At 42.3% G+C, this 14,149-nt stretch overlaps 1 long non-coding RNA gene across 2 annotated transcripts in view; it reads left to right on the top strand.

The window, feature by feature from the left end:
- The window catches only part of LOC123022192, a 45,167-nt gene that overhangs the window by 18,318 nt on the left and 12,700 nt on the right, over nt 1-14,149 (top strand). Inside the window, exons 3-4 of one of the 2 annotated variants that reach the window (XR_006414487.1) lie at nt 2,150-2,188; nt 9,617-9,853. The exons of the other annotated variant lie outside the window; for it this stretch is intronic. This is a non-coding gene — a long non-coding RNA (uncharacterized LOC123022192). Of the gene's footprint in view, nt 1-2,149; nt 2,189-9,616; nt 9,854-14,149 lie in introns of those variants that run through there. 2 annotated transcript variants of the gene reach the window in all.

The raw sequence follows: 14,149 nt of genomic DNA on the forward strand, positions 1-14,149 counted from the left end.
TATGAAAAGTAACCTGGCTGAGCTGCTTTCTATCCAGAACTCAGTCTGTTGAAAAGGTTTGGGGATTCTGTAAATTCTAAAAGCCTGACCAAGGAATCCCACTGCTACTCTATGGGGTGATATTAGACTTTTCCAGAACACTCTGACCATTGCACATAAGCGAAATATCAGTCATGTGGAAGTCATTTGCCAGTAAAAGAAATTACGCTAGTGGCCTTCATAGTTCCATCATAAACCTACATGTCAGAAACAGATGTGTATATTTGTCACACAAGGCAAAAGGCATATGTATTTCATGTAATTTTCTAGAAAATCCACTCACCTGTAAAATGACCTTCACAATGCCCACCAAGGTTGACATGCAGCCTCTTCTGTGCAGACCTTAATGTTTTCTCTCACTGAAATTTGTAGAATGTATTTTCCAAATATTTCACAGGCCTATTGCAAAAGGTACATTCCCTATTTTAGGCTCTCTCTTTTGTTTTGTTGCAGCACTGGGTCTTAGGCCTGATTCTCACAGTCACCTTTGACATAGTCGAGATGCCAGGGAGTTATTATTTTATTTATTTATTTTCCGATTTATATCCTGCCTTTTTCCTACAAAGGGCTCAAGGCAGCTTACATCATTCTCCTCCTCCATCTTATCCCCACAACAGCAACCCTGTGAAGTAGGCTGGGCTGAGAGCCTGTGACTGGCCCAAAGTCACCCAGGTGGCTCCATGGCTGAGCGGGGACTAGAACCCAGATCGTCTGAGTCCCAGTCCCATGCTCTTAACCACTACACCACACTGGCTCTCTGGCTTCTTCACACTGGTATGAAGAATAATTCACTAACCATGATATCTTTGGAAAGCAAACACATTTGAAACCATATCCTCCCTAATCTTTTGGACTTGCTGGCTGGGAATTGAGAATTCCCTGGCTGTGCCTTATCTGGAGGTATACCTTTGACTCTGTTTGTTTACTGCTTAGTTTTTGTTACCTGCTTTGTACTTCTTACTATTTTTATAAAACTTTTCTCATTTATTTTGATTAATGTATGCTAATTAAATTGCAGCACAAGACTATGGGTTAGCGCCTGCTTTGCATGCAAAGGTCCCAAGTTTAATCTCTAGCTAGCAGGAATGTGAAAGACCTTTATCTGCACCTGTGGAGAAAGTTGCTATGATCTGGGATAATACCAGGCCAGAGAAGAATGGTTTAAAATAGTATAAAGCAGCTTTACATATTCAGGTTAAAGAGGAGTTAAGCTTTTGCTAGAAATTTGATTTCATGCAACTAAGTTCTTGCAATGTTAATTTTCTAACCTTTCTCCTCTGTATATCATGTGGGAAACCTTGAGAAGGCAATTGAAAGGACTAGGCCAGGGGTCTCAAACTCAACTTACCTGGGGGCCGCTGGAAGTAGAGTCTGGGTGAGGCTGGGCCGCATCAAGTATTCCACCACCGCAGTGGTGGTGGGCCGCTCATCCGGAGGTCGGCCCGGGCGCCACTGGCGCTTTGAAGGCCACAGGGCCCCTCCCCTGTGTTCCACCTGTCCCGGCAATTGGCCTGCGGGCCGCAAGTTTGAGACCCCTGGACTAGGCCCACCTCCTATAACATGAAGTTTCACAAGGTTGTCGTCACTTTGGAATCTGAATCAAGCTGTTAAAAGAGGCCTGGTTGATATTTCTGAGCTAAAATGCAAAGGCCAGCAGACGCAGTGATAAGCCAAGAAGGCTGGTTGAGTTAGAAATCCTATTGAACAAATAGAGTCAGATGGGCCTGAATGTAGTCCAACAGCAAATCAGAAGGGCAGACTGAATGAGTAGCGTCTGACATTCCTGCTATTTGGCTGGCAGCAGATGGCAGCAGGAACTTAAGTAGTAGGAAGTGCCCTGAGGGAGGAGCTAACTCCTTTTGGATGAGAAAAGCGAACAATTCAGCTTGGAACTCAGTTCAGTGGGTATTCTGACATTGTTAATGTCTTTTGTTAATAACTTCTGAAATATTCCTCTTTTATAGCACAGAGGCAGCCTAGTTGGCCAGTTTCATGTACAGACAGGCCCCAGATTATGAACTAGTTTTGTTCCCGAGAAAATGGAAATTTGTCTTTAAGTCAAATTTGTATTTAAGTCGGATCACATATAGTTGGCTGTCCATATTTGCAGGAGTGAGGAGCACAGGACCCCCATGAAAGTGGAAAAAACGTGAGTATCTCTAGCCTCCCTCATGCCCAAACTCACCGGTGCTTCCTCTTTCCAGCAAGGAAATGCCAGAGATATTTCTCACTCTGGATGGCAGAGCAGGAAGGCCTGCTTTGGAGGCTTCCCTCTCTCCCCTTTCACTCCCCACCCTCCAGTGATGAGGATTTTCCACAGTAATTTTAAAAAATAGGGTTTATGGCTGGGTTTCTTCTTTTTTTCATAAGGACAGGTTGTTCATAACTTGGACGTTCATGACTCAGGGACTGGCTGTAATAACAACCTCTTGTCTTGATTTACTCGGAAGGTGGTGGGAAGACCAGCCTCTGATAGCAATGAGCACTTTGTCAACTTTTAGATTAAGGGTGGCAATTCTTGGTCATCCAAATGCTGTTGAACTACAACTCCAATCATCTCTTCACTGGCCATGCTGGCTGGGGCTGCGGACACTGCAGTCCAACAATATTGAGGAGGCCAAAAGTTCTCCTCCCCTGTTTTTAGATTAAAGTGGTCAGAGCAAAAGGAAAATAATAAGAACACAGGGAAGCTTCTCTGCCCTTTATATTGGTACTTTATCATTTAAGAAAGTCATACTGGTGAGTCTGCTGTAATTACCCATGTCTTCCTTTTGTGGTGATTGGACTTCTTATTTCTGCTGGAAGGTAATAGAGAAAGCAGAAGCACTTGTTAAAGAAACTGGATTTAAAGCAGTAAGTGTTTAATTAAGCAATATTTAGAGAAAGTGGTTCAGTTTTCTGAATGTTTAAATATCTATAATGTATATTAATATTTCTTCCAATATATTTTAGCAGGTTAGCTTACTAGCAGGATGTTCTTGTATTAATAATATGGCTGTGGAATCTGCTTCATCAGCAGTCTCCTTTTGGAAGATTGTGCACTGTAATCGAATTCTTCCTTTGAGGAAAAAAGGGTGGGAGAAGGGAAGAAAATCAACACTTTCCCAAAAGCTAGCACTGTTGTTTCCCCCGTACTCTCGGATGCACACCTGAATGTGGTGAGGCACTTCAAGAGTGACAGAGAACCCAAACGTCATCAGGAGATCAGGTTCTCTCTCACTAGCTTGGTTTCCTAGCAGGGTCACACAATGTAGAATGGTCAAAACAGAGACACCAGACTAAGATGCATCTACCCTCTTCAGGAGAAACAGTCACATGAAAAGAGGAGAATGGATATCTCGAATGATGATGGAAACAGAGAAACTCTTGAAGGGCAGTTACGGGGCACCAGTACTTGAAGGCTACACTGGTTGAGGACCTTTCTGTCATGAGTATGTCAGTTCCCTCTTTCCTTATCTTTCAGCAGACTCAAAATGAAAACTTAGAATCACATTTCTTTTATGGAAACTTAACTGGATGCAGAACAGTCTAAATCAGAGTAGCATTCTCTTTGAGAGGTGGAAGAAGCACCTGTCCTTGTAAAGAGTTGAATCCAAGCTGAAATGTCACTTCCTTCACTCTCCTTCAGCAAAGCTTCTGACTCCACCCTCAGGGTGACTCCTGCTACCTGCAGGCTAGATAATGGGAGTGCTGGATACTTTATAATTTGTGAACTCCCTTATCATGTAATTGCCTGATCAGGTCGAGGAGTTCCTCCTGCATAGCCTTCCATTCTGAGGCAAGCTGGTTCTCATAGTCCACCAGGGAAACTTAGATAACTACCCTTGAACCTGCCAAGTCTACTGCCACCTTGTGATCCTCTGTCTCCTCCTCAGAATCAGGTGACTCTAATGTGCAAGGGACAGCACCCCTCTCTACACTTTCACAGATAGTGGCAGCGATACTCAAGGTAATGCTGATTATTGCACAGAAGAAGGCAATAGCAAAACACTCCTGAATATTTCTTGCTTTCAAAATCCTTTGATGAAATAGTCCCAAATGAAACAAGTGATCGTGCCAAAGGATGAGACTCCTAGGTTGGAAGGTTCTCCATCAGTTACTGAAGAACAGCAAAGGACAAGTATGAATAGTGCTAGCGTAATTATGCAACCAGATCAAAGCCGAGGGAAGTCGAGTGGCTGACATGCAGAGAGAGAAACGGCAAGTCCGGTGCCACATGGCACATACAATTAGAACACCGCATGAGGAAAGTATGAATCAAGGCAAACTAGAAGCTGTAAAGCATATAATTGAACAGTTAAGCATCACAGTACTTGATGTGAGTAAACTGAAGAGGCCTAGAATATTTATTTATTATTTATTTATTAAAACATTTTTACATAACATAACAAAACATAACAATAGGACATTTTCAGTCAGAGAAACAAATTGTTTTAACTCAGGAAATGAAAAAAGCAAGAAATGGAGTAGCTCTAATACTGAGGCAAGATGTAGTACAGGCAGTAAGGGGCTACAAAACAAAGTCTGACTGAATCCTATCAATCAGAATTCTCAGAAAACCTATCATCAGAACCATCATTCAAGACTATGCTCCAACAACAGATGCTGAAGAAGAGATTGAAAAGTTTTATACAGGAGTTCAAGAGGAAATGGCTAAAAAACAAAAGAAGACATACTGTTCATCATAGGCAACTGGAACACAAAAGTAGGAAACAAAGCAGAATCAAATGTTGGAAAATTTGGCCAGAAATTAAGGAGGATGACACACAGAATTCTGTGAAGCTAGCAATCTGTTTACTGCAAACAAATTCTTTAATCCCAGATTGGGGTTGGGAGAGGCACTCCAACAGGTGTTGTGGTTCCAAGCTGTGAAGGCCAGTACCTTGAACTGGGACCAGAAGCATACAGGCAGCCAATGCACAGGCCAGAACTGGAATTATATGTTTGGACTTCTGGTTCCCAGTTTATAATCTGGGTGCCACCTTCTGTACCAGCTGTAGCCCCTGAACCATCTCCAAAGGTAGCGCCACATAGAGATTGTTGCAGTAATCTGATTTAGAGATTGATAAATCACGGGTAAATAGCTACTGTTAGGACAAGATACACAGACACAGAATTCGTTTCCTATAGGTAAAAGTATCAGACAATGGTATATTTCATCTCCCTATCTGTTCAATCTGCAGAACATATCATAAGGAAAGCTAGATTAGGAACAGAGGAATAAGGAATGAAAATTGGTAAAAACATACCAGTAATTTAAGATATGAAGGTGGTACCTTATTATTGGCAGAAAGCAGCAGTGAATCAAAACTTCTGATGAAACTGAAAGAAGAAAGTGCAAAAGCAGGACTGCAGCTGAATATTAAGATAACAAAAAACATGGCTACAGAAGAATTACTGTCAACAATGGAGAATTTGAAATTGTGAAAGATTTTGCATATCTTGGCTCAGTCATCAATTCAAATGGAGACTTCAGTTAAGAAATACAAAGAAGACTGAGACTTGGAAGGGCAGCAATGACAGAATTAGAAAAGACCATCAAATGTAAGGACGTTTCACTGGAGACCAAGGCCAAGATCATCCACACTATAGTATTCCCATTCACCATGGATGGGGGTGGAAGCTGGACAGGAAAAAAATGCTTAAACACTGGTGTTGGAGGAGAAGTTTGCAAATATCTTTGGCCAACAAAAAGAAGAACAAGTAGAGTCTAGCAGATTCTAAATCAAATCAAGCCAGAACTTGATAATGCTGAAGCTGTTGACACTGAAGCTGTCAAGTCAAGACTCACTGCAGAAGACAATCATGCTAGAAAAAGGCAAAGGTGGCAGAAGAAGAAAAGAGAAAGCAAATACTAGATCAATTGCATCCCGAAAGGAAGCCACAGCCTTGAGTTTACAAGAGTTAAACAGGGCACTGAAGGACAGGGCATTTTTAGGGCATCCATTCATGTTGTTGTTGTTCATTACAAAATTGTGTCCGACCCATCATGATCCCATGGACAACACTCCTCCAGGCCTTCCTGTCCTCAACCATCACCCAGAGTCCACTTAAGCTCATGTCGACTGCTTCAGTGACTCCATCTAGCCACCTCATTCTCTGTCGTCCCCTTCTTCTTTTGCCATCAATTGTTCCCAGCATTAGGCTCTTCTCCAGGGAGTCCTTCCTTCTTATTAGGTGGCCAAAGTATTTGAGTTGCATCTTCAGTATCTGGCCTTCTAAAGAGCAGTCAGGGTTGATCTCCTCTAGGACTGACTGGTTTGATCGCCTTGCGGTCCAAGGGATTCATAGGAGTCTTCCCCAGCACCACAATTCAAAGGCCTCAATTCTTCGGCACTCAGCCTTCCTTATGGTCCAGCTTTCACAGCCAAACATTGCAACTGGGAAAACCATAGCCCTGACTATAGGAACTTTTGTTGGCAGGGTGATGTCTCTGCTTTTTAGTATGCTGTCTAGATTTGCCATAGCTTTCCTCCCCAGAAGCAAGTGGCTTTTAATTTCTTGGCTGCTGTCCCCATCTGCAGTGATCTTGGAGCCCAGAAAAATAAAATCTGTCACTATCTCCATTTCTTCTCCATCTATTTGCCAGGAAGTGATAGGACTGGATGCCATGAACTTTTGCGTTCTCCTCCTCCACCCTCATCAAGAGGCTCTTTAGTTCCTCTTCACTTTCTGCCATGAGAGTGGTATCATCTGCATATCTGAGGTTGTTGATATTTCTCTGCAATCTTAATTCCAACTGGTGATTCATCTAGCCCCGCCTTTCTCATGATGTGCTCTGATTATAAGTTAAATGGGCAGGGCAACAGTATACAGCCTTGCCAAACTCCTTTCTCACTTTTGAACCAATCAGTGCAACAAGAAGCTCATGATCTGAGCCACAGTCAGCTCCTGGTCTTGTTTTTACTGAGAGCTTCTCCAACTTTGGCTGCAGAGCACATAGTCAATCTGATTTCTGTGTTGACCGTCTGGTGATGTCCATGTGTAGAGTCGTCTCTTGGATTGTTGGAAAGGAGTGTTTGCTATGACCATCATATTCTCTTGACAAAACTCTGCCAGCCTGTGCCCTGCTTCATTTTGTACTCCAAGGCCAAACTTGCCAGTTATTCCGGTTATCTTTTGGCTTCCTACTTTAGCATTCCAATCCCCCATGATGATAAAGACATCATTTTTTGGTGTTATTTCTAGAAGGTGTTGTAGAACCACTCAACTTGAGCCTCTTCTGCACCAGTGGTGGGGGCATAGACTTGTACTACTGTGATGTTGAATGGTTTGCCTTGGATTCAAACTGAGATCATTCTGTCATTTTGGAGATTGTATCCCAGTACTGCTTTTCCTATTCTTTTATTGACTATGAAGGCTACTCCATTTCTTCTGAGGGATTCTTGCCCACAGTAGTATACCTGATGGTCATCTGAATTAAATTCACCCATTCCTGTCCATTTTAGTTCACTGATTCCTAAGATGTTGATGTTCAGTCTTGTCATCTCTTGTTTGACCACGTCCAGCTTACCTTGATTCATGGATTTTACATTCCAGGTTCCTATGGAGTATAGATATTTACAGGATCAGACTCTCCTTTCACCACCAGATACATCTGCAACTGAGTGTCCTTTCAGCTTTGACCCAGTCGCTTCATTCTTTCTGGTGCTACTAGTACTAGCTCTCTGCTCTTTTCCAGTAGCATATTGGACAACTTCCGACCTGAGGGGCTCATCTTCCGGCGTCATATCTTTTTGCCTTTTGGTACTGTCCATGGGGTTTTCATGGCAAGGATACTGGAGTGGGTTGCCATTTCCTTATTTATTTATTTGTTTGTTTATGTAACACCCCTCCCCCCCAATTATTTATTTAAACTTTAATGGATCACATTTTGTCAGAGCTCTCTGCTATGACCTGTCCGTCTTGGGTGGCCCTGCACGGCATAGCTCATAGCTTCATTGAGCTACGCAACCCCTTCTCCGCGACAAGGCAGTGATTCATAGGATCTCCCGAAGTGCTGTTGTTAGCATTCACATCAGACTATGGGCATTGCCTCCTATTGCTGCACAGCAGCTGGTGAGATGTTGTGGTTATGTGTGCTGGATGGCTCAAACCCAGGAGATCTGGGTTCCAAATCCTCATTCAGCCATGAAGCTCACAAGATGACATTGAACCAGCCATGGACTCTCAGCCAAACCACTTCACAGGGTCGTTATTGTTAAGATTAAAAGAGGGACCATGTTTAGATCTCTCCCTTTGAACTCTGTCTATGGTATTTGCTGCCTACAGAGCCATCAAATTCCTCTCCAAAAGACTCGCAGCATTCTTGCCTATCCAATATTAGTGTTACATTAAAAAGAAGTGTCTGTCACAGCAGAATGACCAAAATCCATTCCTCACCTCCGATAACTTTAAAAACTGTATTAACTTCTGAAGTTGCTGTCTTGACAGTGATTTTGCTAGTCTATAAGTCATCACAGAGGAATGCTGTCAGGTTCAAAATGTATGTCTGCAGATGGGTGCGAAAATGAAAGGACCAGATGTGAAAGTTATATATTAATGTGGTCTACAGGGCGAAAAGGAAAGAAAGAAAGCATCACTCAGTGGCAGTGTTAAAAAAATAGGCAGCTTTACTTAAAGGGACACCATCCAGTGAAATATATTATAAGATGGCATCTTGTAATCACATTGTAATTGCTGACATCTGTGCAATAGGAGCACAGTGCAGCCAAAATGAAAAAGCCTGCTAGAGAAAGAAAAAGAACTGGAAGAGACCTGGAGATCGTATTGGAGGAAGAGCAGGAGCAGCCAGTACTCCATACTCTTAGGTTTGAGGGAGACCTGAACTAGGTGATCTTCAGGATCCCCTGCACTGAGCTGGCTTCTCTTTCTTCATCAGCATCACCATACATTCTCTTTCTCCATCGGAATACACCATTTTTCCTGCTTCCTACAGTGTTTGTGTCTTTGCTCACTCATGGCAGCTGGATGTGCTCTCCTCTGGAGTCCTCTGGGCTCTCAGCAGCAGCCCATCTGTCCCACTGCTAATTTCAAAAGGGCCCAGACGGCGTGGGAAGTGAACTACCCCATTGCGTCGTTCCCTTTCCATATCAGCAAAATGGGCCAGCAGAGCTGTAGCTTCACAGGCTGTAGCTTCCAAGATTTCAGTAGCTACCTGGAGTTTTTTGGATAGATATTGAAGTTCATTTTGTGCTTTGCACTTTCAAATCCAAGAGGTAGCTTTGCTGAGAGTACACAATGGCAGTAGGCAGCCCAGGCAGCCATTTCCACCCTCCCCAGCAAGAGCGGGGCTGCAGAGTTCTGGACTTGGACCCTGAGGCCTGCTACCAGCACAACCAATACATCTTCCTCAGCAATGACACCTCTTTGTTGAAAGCCTCAATTGCTCAGATAGCAGCCACCTTTGCTTATTTAGGGGAGTTAGAATGAACAACAAATTGCGGCTGTAGTAGCCAAGGAAGGCAGGCTGGTGTGGGACAGCAGTGGCTTCTGCTTCCTCTTCTCTTCAGAGGGTTCGAGCACAAGAAAATATTCAGTCTTTAACACTACTCCCACCTCCCCTTCTCTACTTCAGAACTACAGGGGTCAGAAGAAGACTCCCATTCACACGTTCCCTGATGAAATAAAATATCCCAGCACAAAGGAGCATTGTCCTGCAAATGTGTGTTTGACACGGAAGGAACAGAGCAACATAGAAGGTTCCAGGATGGTGATACCAGACAGCAGCAAGGAATGGGTGGATCTTTCAGTTTCATTTTTCCAGTGTAAGGTCCGAACTGTCTAGAACATGGAGAATTTTTGTAATCCTAAATTTGGTTCCTCTCGAATTTTGATAATTCTTTTTAAAGTATTAATGGATTTCATCTGTATGTTCATGTATTTTCATATGGATGAATGCATTTTTATATGCAATTTTGCCTTATATATTTTTCCAAGCAATTGCCTTAACATAATGCTTGTTGGAATGTTAGTTTAATGATATACTTATTTTCTATGTATTTTACATTAATACACCCATGTTTGTAAACATCTTTTAATCACAGAAATCCATTACAAAATATGGAGAAGTGCACATTTCAAAAAGTTAACCAAGTTTTAGTCCATTCATTGGTTTTTTAATCCAAAGTTAGATAAATGTACATTAAAATGCAAACTGAATGGGTTCATCCCCACCCTAATGATAGTGTAGTAAAAAGGTGGGTCCTGCAGATGGTGTGGACTACAATTCCCAATTTTCTCATCATTAGTTTTGCTGAGCAGTCCAACAAGACCTGGAGGGTCACAAATTGACCACCCTGCCCTATTGGCCCAGAACTGCTTGGAGGTAAAGAATCCCAACATAACCCTCTCTGCATAGCTTTCTTTGTAAGAAAAAATCAGCTACATCATGTCCCTAAGATGGTGGACAGAGCTTTTCAGCTGCAAATCAATAACTGGATTTAGGAAGCAGCATCACTAAGTATTTGCACCATGACAACTACATCCGCTTGACAGAAATGGGCAATTAATGGCATATATGAGGTGATAGTCATCTGTGGGAGAAGTAATGCACTCAACGTATGTGACCATATAGTTTATGGAGTTGGTGAGTTGATTGTATTCATCCATCATTGCCAGGCATGGTTCTTGCATTCAGGGGACTGCAAAGCTAGAAAAGTAATTCCTTTGTTCAGATTGGTTTGTTGACTTCTGCACAGAAGAATGAGACATAGTAAAAATAATAATAAAAAGGAAATAATTTAAAAAATACAAAAAGAAAAGATTGAAGAAAGATGACATATATCATGAATTACAAATAGTCAATAAAACTGTCATGCACACAAGAAAGAGAATGCATTATAATTTTATAGCTCTGGGAATCAGATTTCCTCAGCTTGCCATTTTGCTCAGAATATTGTTTAGTTAAATTCTGCAGAGCAAATTTTACAGAGCTATGCAGTTTCATTCACCTACATGCAAGTAGGCTTAAAACCACCACTTCTAAGAAAAAGTTTCATGACCATCCCTTCTTTGTAAAATGCTCATACCTGCTCTTTTGGAAACATGATCCCCTTTCAATGGCCTTGAAGTACATTTGAAAACTCAATCCCCATAGAATTAGGTTTTGAGTTCCTACTGCACAACCAAGCAGACGGTGGGCATCAATAGACCCAACCTCTTGTAGGTAATAAACTAACCTCTTCCCAAGATCAGTGTCAAAAGCAGGCTTGGTTGGGCACATCTGAGGGCCCATAGCTAATACACACTCCCAGTTCCTTCCCTTCATCTTTGCATCCTGGCCTCTCTCCCTCCCTCCACCCCAGACAGTGGTAGTGGTGAGAAGGAGAGATAGCAGATGCTACCCCCACTTGCTTACTGGTTCCTTGTCAAACCAGCAAGTAATAGCAATGATGAGAAAGTGGATAAGGACCAATAGTAGCTAGTTTCCTGCCATTTGCAGAGTATTCCCCAGTTCTAAATAGCTGAAATGGTTCTCATTAGACTTCATCAGTAGCAGTAAGTGAGAGCTTTAAGTGAAAATACACTGAACATGTGTTGGGAAAATTTGGATAAATCCTGTCTGAAAAGCATTACTCCTGTGTGCCTTTGCATTGTGGGATCAAATCCTGTCTTCCTTCTCAAAACCAAGCTGTCACTGTTTAAAATGGCCCCCCCCCCCCCCCCGCTCGTTTCTCTCACCTTTAGCTGTAGGCTACAGTAGGCCATTTTAGCCCAAATATACATTGTAAATAGTCATTGTTGGAATTCAGTTTACAATAATCTTTTGATAGCCCAGAGGGCTTCATGTGCCCTGATCATGCAGAATGTTTAGAGTCGAGATAAGGGTCTGAGCTTATCATGAATAGTTTCTAGTAGCTTGAATTTGTATGTCTGAGCAGACCTGGAGATGGGTTCAAGTTGCTCAACTAGAGTGTCAATGCAGACAATTAGAAATATTGTGATCTCATTGTTACAGTGTGATTGACTGACATTTCTTTATCTGTTCTGTATGTGATGACCTTGGAATCTTATTGTAATCTCTGCATTCTGTCATCGATTGCCCTGTACCTGTGTACCTATAAATGCCCTGTAGTGGTATTGAAGCTTTGCAGCAGAGTTAATCTCTGCCTGCCCGGTAATGCAGCATGCATTATCGTGAGTGTACCGCGGGAACCTTGGGGTAAAACAATAAAGCCTCAGATGGTCTGGACGCTTGGTCCTTCCCACGAACCCGAGTTTTATTCCCTCTTCTCAAATTGAGATTCCGGGATTCTGACACATGGGAGTCGTCTTCAATACCAAGTAATTATAAGTAATTCCCTTACCCCCACCCCTTTGTGTATACCATGGCCCCCTATTGGAAGTCAAATATCTAGGAGCTTCTCCAAAAGTGAATCTTGTCCTCAGGCTGAAAGAGGTTCATCACCTCTTTGCTCTACCCATGACCTTAGCTTTGCAGTATTGAAATAAATGGCAAATACGCAAGCTACTTAGTGTCCCAGTAGGGTACAAGTTGCTTCGAATAGATTTGTTTTCATCAGCAGACTTAAGAAGGGTGAAAACACTCTTGTATGAAAATGCACTAGACTATACAGCAATAGGAATGGAGAGGCAAGGAAGTGGCATCCAGGTGGCATGTTATTTAGTAACATCTACTTTTGTTGCATTTGTTTGTTTCTAGAAAAAACACGCACACCTCATATCAGCAATTGTATGTGAAGATTCGTAAATATAAAGCTGTGTGAGCACTGTGCTGGGGAAATAGAAAAACACTTCTGGATATGTCTAACCCATCTGAGGAAAGAATATTGAGCTTTAGTAATAACATGCTTCATTTATGTACCTTAATCCTGAGGAGCGCTTGAACAATGTGAAGAGATCAATAACTTATGTTGGAGGGTTAAAAATTGATTAGCACTTTGCAGAGTGTTAGAAAATAGCTCTGTCTCAGCTTTGCACAACACTCCTGTTACTCCAGAAGCTTCTGCACTAGTCCCTTTTGCCTAGGGACTCCATCAAGCCAGATGTTGGGTTCCCAACAAAACTTGCCTTAGGCGTGGCCTTCAAGGCTTCATTTTCCCTCAAGACTAGCTGTAGAGAAGGCCTCTCACACGACCCTTGGAGGCTTTATGGTGGCCTGATGGCACGCTCCTGCCATCAGAATGGGCACTTGAGAAGAAATGATCATACACGACGAACTCTGCAGGCAGAGCATTTCAGTAGTGCTACAAAGGTCCAGTTTTGTCTGTGCCCAGGGCATGCCCGAGTACATGTCTCTGTGGTCTGCCGCCAGCAAGGTGTCTGTCTCTGTCTAAATGGAAATAAAAGCTCTGAGCACTTTGAGTGCACGAGCGGGAGTGAAGGACGTGAGTTTAGAAAGGCAGATAATCTAGGCAGGAGTTGTTAAGTATAGTTGCATCATTCAGAAAGGACCAGAGGTTTCACTGAAGAGCACTGACAGCCTCAGCCCTGGAAAGGAGAAATACAAAACCTAGTTCCAGAGTGACCTTACATATTTGCTGGCAGAAGGCCTTTTCTTGATTTGCCTGACAATTTTGCTCTGTGGTGCACATGTCAGAAGGAAGTATGGCTTAATAAGAGTTTATTTCCACCTAGACAGATACATTCACTTCTTTCATAGGAGAATGTTATCCATTACGGAGAACCAACTGTCCGTGTTTTACTGAACATTGTGTGCATCTTACAGCTAGTTGAAGTGTTTGCTGTGACAAAGCATACACGACAAGTTGCATCTCTGAAAAACACTCGGAGATTTTTGTTTCTGTCAAGAGCTGATTTTGCTAAATCACTGAAACCCATCCTGTGGCACCTTTCCAGTTATGTCAGGCCTTTTCACTTTTCCAGGTCAGAGCTGGGAGTGCCTTCAGAAACCCCCATTCATTCACAGCTTTCATACAAAAAAAATATAATGTGTATAACATGCTTGTACCTACAGTGCTTGGTAATTCCCCCTCCAAGTAAAGCAGTGTTATATGGATTTTAACTAACATGTCATCAAACTGAAAAATTGAAGGGAAAATTGTCAGCAATTGATGGAAGTTAATTTTTGTGTGAGTAGTACTCAAACAACCTTTGCAAAAAAAGAAAATAAAACAAGCCTTTTCCC

The sequence above is a fragment of the Varanus komodoensis genome, unplaced genomic scaffold (assembly GCF_004798865.1).
Source record: "Varanus komodoensis strain SLA01 unplaced genomic scaffold, ASM479886v1 scaffold19, whole genome shotgun sequence".
NCBI lineage: Eukaryota > Metazoa > Chordata > Lepidosauria > Squamata > Varanidae > Varanus > Varanus komodoensis.